At 42.1% G+C, this 10,750-nt stretch overlaps 1 long non-coding RNA gene across 1 annotated transcript in view; it reads left to right on the top strand.

Annotated features, from left to right (window-relative positions):
* The first annotated feature begins 802 nt into the window (after positions 1 to 802).
* LOC311584263 overlaps positions 803 to 10,750 on the top strand; it is a 103,143-nt gene continuing 93,195 nt past the window's right edge. Inside the window, exon 1 of the long non-coding RNA XR_014774812.1 lies at positions 803 to 881. This is a non-coding gene — a long non-coding RNA (uncharacterized lncRNA). The remainder of the gene's footprint in view (positions 882 to 10,750) is intronic.

Here is a 10,750-nt window from a genome sequence, read left to right as displayed (position 1 = left end):
TGATATTTAGATATGGGAGTAACAAACCCAGATGTTTCGGACAACTGTTACATCACTAATTTATAGAGAGGAGAACCACAGTCCTAAATCTAGTTAAGGAAGAAAGAAAAAGTTGGTGGTGAGTGGGAAAGTGTTTGTAGCAAAGGAAAAATGGAAAGCCTTTAGGATGGTGATTATTATATGCTTTGAAAGGATGCTTGAGATTTATCATCCTCCCCCCCAACCCCCAGCTCCAGACAACAGCTTCTGTGTGCTGGCCATAAGGAAATACTTCCCAGAGAGATTTCATCACAATGATGCTGATCAATCCAGAATAAAATTTGGTAACAGAATAGGGTTGCTGCTGTGGTAGACATGGCCATGTTCCTTTGCAGGGAATATCATGCAAGACACAAGATGGGACTGTGCTTGGAAAAGCCAATGAATTTTCTTCACTTAATGGGATCTTCTCTGAGAACTTGGAAGATTAGACTGTCGAGAAAAAAATGTAGACAGTGGAGGTCTTGCCTGTGAAGTTTTGGAGGGAAGAAAATACTCTCTCGGGATGTTTATGTGGTGGACAAGTGAAGCATTTGCTCTACTGGGGACAGTGGTACTGGTTTTGAAGAAATGAGAGATGCAAGATTAAGGGGGCCATGGAGAGTGGCTGAGATCTGGTACCATTTCTCAGGGTTGGAGTCCCTGAAGATCGGCCAGAAGAAACAAGGGTGAAAGCACAGCCTCACTTGCAGTGGAGCTATCAGGATCACAGAACAACAGCCAAGGACAGCAGCGCATGCGCAGTGGAGCTAGCCTGAGATTACGAGATAAACTGTGAGCGCTGTGGGCGGCAAAGCCAGATGAATGAGCCTGTCAGCCCTGCAAAGCACAGAAGATCATGAGTGAGTCCCAGATTTTGAACGTTATGCTTCTACACTGTGGGATTTGAGTTTTGCTTTGAGCTGAATGCGATTGTTCCCAGTACTTTATTTTTGCAACAAAAACTTTTATACTTATTTTGGGTTTTATCGAAACCCACAGTTAAGAGACTGGATTTTAAAAGAGACATTGGACTTTTAAAATGATAACATTTTTGAAGAGTATGGGACTTTAAACATTGTATTTTATAACATGCTATTAGTGTGACATCTTGGGGACAAAGGAAGGTTATGTTTTAACACTGATCTGTTTGTCAAGTTGACAGGTGGTGGATCTGTGATGGCTAATCTCGGTTGTCACCTTGACACACATGAGAAGAGGGGATCTCAGCTGAAGAGTCGCTTCCATAAGATTGGCCTATGGGAATGTTTGTGAGGCTTTCTCTTGATTGCCAATTGATGCAGGAAGGCTCAGACCTTTGCAGGTGGCCCCATCCCTGCGCAGGACTGGGCTATGTAAGAAAGGTAGTCTAAACATGAACATGAGGAAGCCTATTAGCAGCATTCTTCCATTAGTTTCTGCTTCAAGACCTTGCTTCAAGTTTTTGCCTTGGAATCTTTCCATGTCAGACCTTAACCTGTAAGATGAAATCAGCTCTTTCCTTCCCAAGTTACTTTTGGTCATGGTGTTTATCACAGCAACAGAAAGCAAATAGAAAAAATATATAATATTAAGAAATGGCTGCTACTGGCTTAGGATGAACAGTCGCATCCTGTTGACATCACGTCGACGGAAATAGTGAACGTCCATCTTAGCTGCACCAGTTGTAAAGCGCGTCCATACACAGGATTCATTCAGCCCGTCCAACAAATCACTTAACACTTATACCATACCTTATAGTCATTACCAACTAAAGCTAAATGGCATTGTGTAAACGAGGATCTTAGCTGTTCCCTGCAGAAGCTGGAAGTTGATAATTGTAACTACTGAATTGTAACTTCCTGTTTGAGCACCGTGAAGATTAACCAGGAACACACATTAAGCCCTTCGCAGGGTACCTCTACCTAGGCAGTAATAGACGTTACTGCTGTCCTGGAGGTTAACTCTGGCTCCAAACTTTTCAAAACAGAACTGAACAGATGATAACAAAGAAGGGAGGATGCGTTTGATACAAAAGATTTCCCAGAAAAATTTTCAGTGTGTAACACTCATCAGATTCACTCCTCGTTGACATTGTCTCAAAATTTTGCTGCTTTAAAGTCCAGACCTAGAACAGGCTTGTGCTTTTCCCCGAAAACAAACAACAAACAAACCTATTGTGACTTTTCTCAAACAAAACAACAACAACGCCTACTCAAAACAGATAAGAGTTATCCGTAAACCAAGCAAGACTGATTCTTGCTATCCAGTAATGCTAAAAGCTCTTTCACTTTCTTCTCCTCAGCATTTTCAACCTGCTGGGGACCATATTGTCTGTACTCTAGGCAGCCTCTCTATTTCTTCTATCCCTGATGTGAGACCTCCATTTCCTGAACAGAAGTAGACGCACATCAATGACTTTTACCCATTAGGATGCTTGAGTTATTTTCCTTAGAAACAACCAGACTTAGTGTCTGTGCGAACCACAAAGGACTTCTTCTTCTCTCTCTCTCATGCTGTGCAGCTAAATGTAGTCCTCATTACCAGGAAGGTAGAAACAGGCTTACTCTTGAGAATGGCTAAAAGTGAGCTGACCCTTCAGAGAAATAGCATGTCCCAAAGAACACAGATATGAACTGGGAAGTAGAAGATGTAGCTTGTTTTTGTGGAATTATGTAACCATCTGAATGAACAACCTGATTTAAGCGTACTGTATAGTGAGATGTGATTTTATTACTAGTGGCCAAAGAGCAAACAAAATAGAAAAAATGAGATAAAGACTTCGATAAACTAGGCATCGTGATTGGCTGCTATAGGTAGTTGTTGCAACAATACAATGGACTCTTATTTTGAGTTCAGAGGTGGGGAAACTTAGGTTAATAAGACTAAATTATTTATGAAGGCCAACATCTAAGTGGTGCTGAGTTAGCACTCAAGAGTCAGTGTTGAAGTTCAAAGTCACAGATTTCTTATTTCTATGATATGTTTTTGTTTTTTTTTTTCTTTATCCTTTCTAAAAACTCAGCATTTCCTTATTCTAAATAGAATTAGTGACTTTAATGTGTCCTTGCCTTCAATTCTGGTTAAATTAAATTCTCCAAGGACAACATGCACGTAAAAAAAAATACTATAAAACTTCCTCATATAACTTATCTGAAACCTTGATGCCAAAGACATACTTACTTGATATGGTTCTCCATTACTCCTGAGCTCGTTGGCCACTGGCCCTCAGGAACAAGGGAGCAGAATCAACGAAACGGGCATTCAGTGGCCTGTGAGCATAAACAAAAATAACCTTCTGAGATCAGCTTCAGTGAGACAGATCAACTTTATTTGGGGTGAATGAGAGACTTTGGGGTGGGGGTAGGGAATTTCAGGGTGGGTGAAGGTCATTGGCTGAAGGGCTAAAGTACTGAGATGGCTCATTAGCATGGAGAGGCACTCCAGGAATCCCAGGTGCTTGCTGAATGGATTCTTATTGGGTAAAAGGGAATTGGACTTGTATTTGCCCCAAGGACTATGTGGTATTCCTCATGGGGAGATCTGGGATCCCCTGGCAGAGAAGAGGAAGCCTGGCCAACAAAATGAGTCTTCCATTTGGTATGGAGCTCAGGGATTCCTGGTAACGGTGGACTACAATCTTAGCAGCAGGATTTCCCAACAACTTGAGAAGAACAATTTGGAATAGTCAAGACCAAAGGGGCTCCCACTCATGTTTTGTTTTTGTGATATATATATCATACATATACAATATATGATATATACACATATATGAAGGTTTCCTTTAAATGTTTTTTCATTATTAGTAAAATATGATTCTGTGTTCTACATAGAGAGAATAGCTATTCAACTACTATGTTTTCTAGGCAACATTGTTTAATGTTTTTCAGGTAATGAGATTTTTGGGGTTTTTAACCCTCACTATTTTGCATTTCTGTAACATTGCATTTTTAAAAATAAGGATATGCCATTTATATAGCTTATGTAAGATAAGCTGTTACATAAGATGTTTATGTAAGATAAACATCATAATGATATGTGAGAAGTCCATGAAATTTAATTTAATATATCATGTGATTAATATTGTAATTATGGGCTGGGGATGTAGCTCAACAGAGGAGCATGTTTATTTTTTTTTATATGCAAAACTATGATATTTCATATGGGCCCTTGAGCATAGATTTTTATTATCTTCAGGGGATCCTGCAACAACCATGTAACTACTCACATGTGTATGCGTGCGTGTGTGCGCGCGTGTGCATGTATGCGTGTGTGTGTGTGTGTATGTGTGTGTGTGTGTGTGTGTGTGTGTGTATTTGTACTATATATGTGTTCTCAGAGTAAAGACAAAATTAATTCTTCTTATGACTGGTTTCTTTTCCTTACAGAGGCATGTTAAGGATTCAAGGTTTGCTCAATTTTGTGTTCTACCACCAAGCTAAATCCTCAGCCAGTATAAATTGAACAGTTATAATATTAATGCTCTTTAAAGACCCCACACAAAAATGAACACAAATGTTGTTTTTTTCCCAATTACCACTGGCTTGTATGTATGTATGTATGTATGTATGTATGTATGTATGTATGTATGTATTTATTTTAGTTTGTTCACTTTACATCCTGATTGTAGCCCCCTCCCTTGTCACCTGCAGGTCCCTCCCCCTCACTCATCCCCCCTTCCCCTCAGTCCTCAGAAAAGAGGAACCCTCCTCCCCTATCATCTGACCTCAGCCTATCAAGTCCCATCTGAACTGCCTGTATCCTTTTCCTCTGTGGCCTGGCAAGGCTGCTATGCCAGGGAGAAGTGATTAACCAAGCATTGGCTTTCTTGACTGTGCCTCTGTGAATGAATACCACTCTCTATAAAGCCTAAGTTAAAATTCATTTAGATGAAATAATTTTCTGGTATCGTTCAAAACTCTTAATTTATAGAGAAGTGGTGGGGCTGGTGATGACACTACCTGAGAGAGTCCTTTTCTAGCATGCTGAGGCCCTGGATTCAGTCCCCAGCAGTGGAAAAGACAAGAAGGGGATGGAAAAGAGGCATCATTGTCAATAGTCTGTAACTTAGAAATACCTCTTTTTTGACTTCTTGCATGTCCTGTTACTCAATTAATTGCCTTTCTTTGATAATGCTCCACAATGGACAGAGTCTCTCTCTCTCTCTCTCTCTCTCTCTCTCTCTCTCTCTCTCTCTCTCTCTCTCTCTCTCGGTTTTTGAGACAGTATTTCTCTGTGTAGACTTGGCTGTCTTGCTTTGTAGACCAGGCTGTCTTCGAACTCACAGAGATCTGCCTGCCTCTGCCTCCCAAATGCTGGTATTAAAGGCATGGGCCACCACACCCGGCTTTGTTGTTCTTGTTCTTGTTTTAGGATATGGGATGTGGAGTTTGAACACAAATTTTTCCAACACAATGTGACACTCAGCTATGTTTCAAGCCAACTTCTTGAGTCTCATGGTAGAAAACAGTCATCAGTTGTCTTACGGGAGCACCAGTTATTGTCCATAATGTGATGCTGCAGTGAGAAGGCCCTTCTGTTTTAAGGAAGCCATAGACCTTGAGCTCATTGCTATTGATGGTGATCATCAGCAGAGCAAAGCAAGTGCTGTGTTATCAGAGCATGACAGCCAATCCTTACATGAGGACAGGAGTGGCAGGAGAGGGCTTCTCAGAGAGCTTTTATTGAAAACAGAAATTAATTATTTATTGGTCTTAGTGTAAAGTACTCTTAATGTTGTATTTCCCTAAAGTTAGTTTTTTTTTTCTCTCCAATTGATTTCCAAGTTCAAATGGGTACGTGGAAATTGTGAATTGAAAATCTGCCTTGGTGTCTGGATTTTTCTTTTCTTTGTTACTTAGACTAATATAGTCCTTTTAATAAGACTTGTTTCCAATATATGTAGAGCCATGTATATAATATCACACATACACGCATAATACTAAAGTCTTATATTCTATTGTTTTTTTTACTTGACTTATATTTTTTGTTAAAGTCACATTTATTTGTTTATTCACTATTATCCTTCAAGTCATTTTAATCCTACAAAACCTTTAAGCTTTCACAAATAAATCTGAGTCACATTTACTGCATTATTTTTCCCCCCTGAGGAAAATAAATTACCATCAGACTCTAGACATATATACCCTCAAAGGAGTATCTAACATATCAATTTTAAAAATTTAATAGTTGAAAAAAAGTTTTTATGCCAAAATTGCAATGAAACACACATAAATAGTATGCAACACACTATCAGTTGTTTCTCTATAGGACTTCATGTTCTTTATGGTGCTTTTTTTTGGGAAAAAATTATCAACTCTTAATTGATTAGAGTTTCTCATTTGTTTTTGTTTTTTTTTTCTTTTCTTTCTGCTCAATTTCTTGTGCTTTCACTCCTAAAGAAAAGAAAGAAATCAGTCCTTCAGGCTTTAGTTCATTTCTTCAGCACCATAGCTTAAAGGAAGTTTTAAAGTAAGAGGTCATACATCCCCCTAGCAACCTGACTTGAGAGAAAGGAAGCATCCTAAAACACAATGAAGGATGACAATCATCCTGCAGACTCATCTCAACTCGCTTCTTCTTCCTGAGTGGTCAGGCTGCTCTGGTGAAAAGGAATGAATGTTAGTGGTATTAGAAGTGTTTCCCCAGAATATTGTGTGTACTTGCAAAATCAGCTAATTTTTCTCAGAAGAATGTACTAGCAAGTTACAAATAAGTTAGCTTGCATTATCTTTACTGCACAAGGGCTATTCATCAAAAATTAAGTAACCAAAAAAGTATTCAGACTGTATATGAATAAGTGCTATTTGAGGACTTATAAGTCTGTCTGTACATAGAACCTGAAAATAAGTTAGAAACTGAGTGATCATGTTGAACTGTCAACATGGGACCATTGCCTCTTTTCTTTCTTTCTTTCTTTCTTTCTTTCTTTCTTTCTTTCTTTCTTTCTTTTCCTTCTCCTTCTCCTTCTTCTCCTTCTTCTCCTTCTCCTTCTTCTCCTTCTTCTTTTCCTCCTCCTCCTCCTCCTCCTCCTCCTTCTTCTTCTCCTTCTAACAGAGGTTGCCTCTGGTTTATTTGTAAGAACAGCATAGGACACTGGTCATCTGCAAATAGTGTGTAGGTAGGTGTGTCACAGCACTCCATCTGTCTTCACATTTGAGAAGCCTTCTCTATGTGGCCTTCACAGGAGCCTAGGCACCTTTGGGAGTCTGAGCTGGGGTTGAAACCTGGGCCTTAGCTGGACCTGCAGCCTCTGCCTTGGGCTGTACCTTGGGCTTTGGTTGGGAGAGCCTACAACCTTTGGGCATGTAACTTCAATCTTCTTCCCAAGCTTGGGATAAGCGATGAAAGCAAGCCAGCTGAGCTTGCGGCTGGGGCCCTTCGGCATCCTGGCCTTAATGGCCTTAGGCTTCACAAGGGCCTTACAGCCTCTGCAGGCACACTCATTGCTTTTGCGTTGTTTGCCTGCATCTTTTCAGGCCTTTCTTGGTGTGCTTCTTGACAAAGCTCATGTTCCTCAGGAACTTGGGGTCAACCCCCTTAAGAGATTCGTATCTTTGTGACTGGGGTTTCTTTCTTTTTTGGGGGGTTGTTTCTTTTTTTAAATATATTTTATTAAGTTGTTAATATTACATCTCAATTATTATCCCATCCCTTGTATCCTCCCATTCCTCCCTCCCTCCCATTTTCCCCTTATTCCCCTTGCCTATGACTGTGACTGAGGGGGACCTCCTCCCCCTGTATATGTTCATAGGGTATCAAGTCTTTTCTTGGTAGTCTGCTATCCATCCTCTGAGTGCATGACTGGGGTTTCTCAAGGCTGTTTCTGTGCCATTTGTGGGACTGGCTGTGTGTGACATTGCACTTGGCAATGTCTGCGTAGTAACCCGCTGCTCCCAAAGCATCTGGGACTGCAAGAGGACATTACCTCTTTTCTTCATCAATTAAGAAGACAAGTGCCAGGCATGGTGGCGCAGGCCTTTAATCCCAGCACTTGAGAGGCAGAGGCAGGCGGATCACTGTGAGTTTGAGGCCAGCCTGGTCTACAAAGTGAGTCCAGGACAGCCACGGCTACACAGAGAAACCTTGTCGCAAAAAAAAAAAAAAAAAAAAAAAAAAAAAAAAAAAGAAAAGAAAAGAAAAGAAAAGAAGAAGACAAGACCTCCTCAGACCCGTTCAGATAGTACAACTGTGACAGTTCAGTGCTGCTGTGTCGGGGCCGCTGTTTAGTTTTCTGTCCTGATCCCTCAGGGCTGTGCAGCCTCTCCCAAGAGCATAGGAGCCCCTGCTGGGCTGTGTAGCCTGACTAGGCTGGGTTCTATCTGCCCAATTGTGCAGGCACAGACCACTGTGGCCATAGTTAGGTTCCTGCCCAGACCCGTTCAGATAGGGCAACTGTGGCGGTTCAGTGCCGCTGAGTTGGGGCCTCCGTTTAGTTTTCTGTCCTGACCCCTGAGGGTATTTCACTACTTCCCCTTGGTGGAGAGGCCTTGTGGCCCTCAGAGAAAGGATAAGCAGGCTATCAAGATGATACTTGATAGTCTATGACCATATGGTAGGGGGAGGAGGTCCCTTTCAGTCACAGACCTAGGGGAGGGGAATAGGATGAAAGCAGGAGGGAGAGAGGAACAGGAGGATACAAGTGAGGGGACCACAATTGAGATGTAATCTGAATAAATTAATTAGTTAAAAAATAAAGAAACATTAGGACAAAAAGAAAAAAGAAAAAAAGACCTAGTCCCCTGTGCACCCACCACATTCCTTGTCCAGCACCCTGTTCCCTGGACACCCTCCATGGCCACCTGGGGAAGACAGGTAAGACCCATGAGGACCACAATTCCCAGCCTGTCCTGTCCTCCTGGCAAATCTAGCAGCAGAGAATGCCACCCTGTCCCCTGAACACCCCATTCCTGGCCCAGCACCCCATTCCTGGAGGTTCTTGGTGGCCACCTGGGGAAGAAGGTGAGATCTCTACTTGCCAGCCCCCTGCTGGTACCAGGCCACTGAGCAAATGCAATAGTTGTGAAAAACACCAGGCTCCCTACATCCTCTGTCTCCAGATCTCATCCCTACCTGCTCTCCCAGAGGACAGTGAACCACTGGGACAACCAGGTGAGACTCCACAGACCACAATTTCCATCCTGCCCAGTCCTACCTGCAAACCGAGCAGCAGAGAGTTCCGTTCTGTCCCCTCTGTCCCCAGTCCAGTGCCCCATCCCTGGAGGCCCTCAGTGGCCACCTGGAGAAGACGGGTGAGGTGAGTACAGTCAGCATCCTGCTGGTACCAGGCCATTGGACAAAGAGTAGCAGTTAGCTAATCCCCCCTCCCCAGCCCTCCATGTACTGGAGCACACCCTTATATGCATTCCCAGCAGCCTATGCTTACCAGGGTCAACCAGGCCACAGGACAAAACCAGCAGCAGTGAACTGTGAATTACACATGCCCCCCTGTGTCCTCCATCTACTGGAGCTCACACTTGCATTCATTCCTGAAAGTCAGCAGCCCCCAGGAACCACCAGCCAACAAAAGAGACAACCAGATGGCTAAAGGCCAGCACAAGAATACAGATACCAAGAGTCTGGGTAATATGGCATCACCAGAACCAAAGTCTCATACTACAACAAGGCCAGGATATCTTTTTTATTATGTATTTATGTATTTATTCATTCATTCATACACTTTGCATCCTGGCCATAGCCCCTTCCCTCCTCTCCTCCCAGTCCCACACTACCTCCTTTCTCCTCCATCACTCTCCACTATTCCTCAGGAAAGAGAAGCCCCCCTACCCACCCACCCTGAGCAGAACACCAACAGCTCCAGTTTTAAGATCAACAATTAATAAGTGGGACCTCATGAAACTGAAGAGCTTCTGTAAGGCAAAGGACTGAGCAGAACAAAACAGCAGCCTACAGACTGGGAGAAGAGCTTCACCAACCCTACATCTGACTAAAGGGCTAATATCCAAAATATATAAAGAACTCAAGAAATTAAACACCAACAAACCAAATTATCCTATTGAAAATGGAGTACAGAGCTAAACAGAATTCTCAACAGGGGAATCTCGAATGGCTGAGAAACACTTAAATGTTCAACTTCATTACTCATCAAGGAAACATACATCAAAACGACTCTGAGACTTAATTTTACACCCATCAGAGTGGCTAAGATAAAAAAACTCAAGTAACAGCACATGCTGGAGAGGAAATGGAGACCCGGGAACATTCCTTCATTGCTGATGGGAGTGCAAACTTGTACAACCACTTTGGAAACCAATCTGTGGTTTCTCAGAAAGTTGGGAATAATTCTACCTCAAGACGCAGCTATACTATTCCTGGACATATACCAAAAAGTTGATCCATCATGTTACAAGAACACTTACTCAAATATGTTCATAGCAGCTTTGTTCATTATAGCCAGAAACTGCAAGCAACCCAGATGTCCCTCAAGCAAAGAATGGGTAAATAAAATGTGCTATATTTACACAATGGAACACTACTCAGCTGTTAAAACAAGGAAATCATGAAATGTGTAGGCAAGTCGATGGAAGTAGAGAAGATCATCCTCAGTAAGGTAACCCAGACCCAGAAAGACACACTTGGTATGTACTCACTCATGAGAGAAGATTAGCCAGGTGGTACAGGATAGCTACACACCACAGACCCAAAGAAGTTAAGTAGCAAGGAGGGACCAAGGGAGGATACTTGAAACTCACTGAGAAGGAGAAATAGAATAGACAGAGGAAGTGCTTGAAGA

The sequence above is a fragment of the Acomys minous genome, assembly GCF_964271855.1.
Source record: "Acomys minous genome assembly, chromosome: 15".
NCBI lineage: Eukaryota > Metazoa > Chordata > Mammalia > Rodentia > Muridae > Acomys > Acomys minous.
The sequence above is the reverse complement of the archived record's forward strand: the minus strand, read 5'-3'. Positions and strand labels throughout refer to the sequence as shown.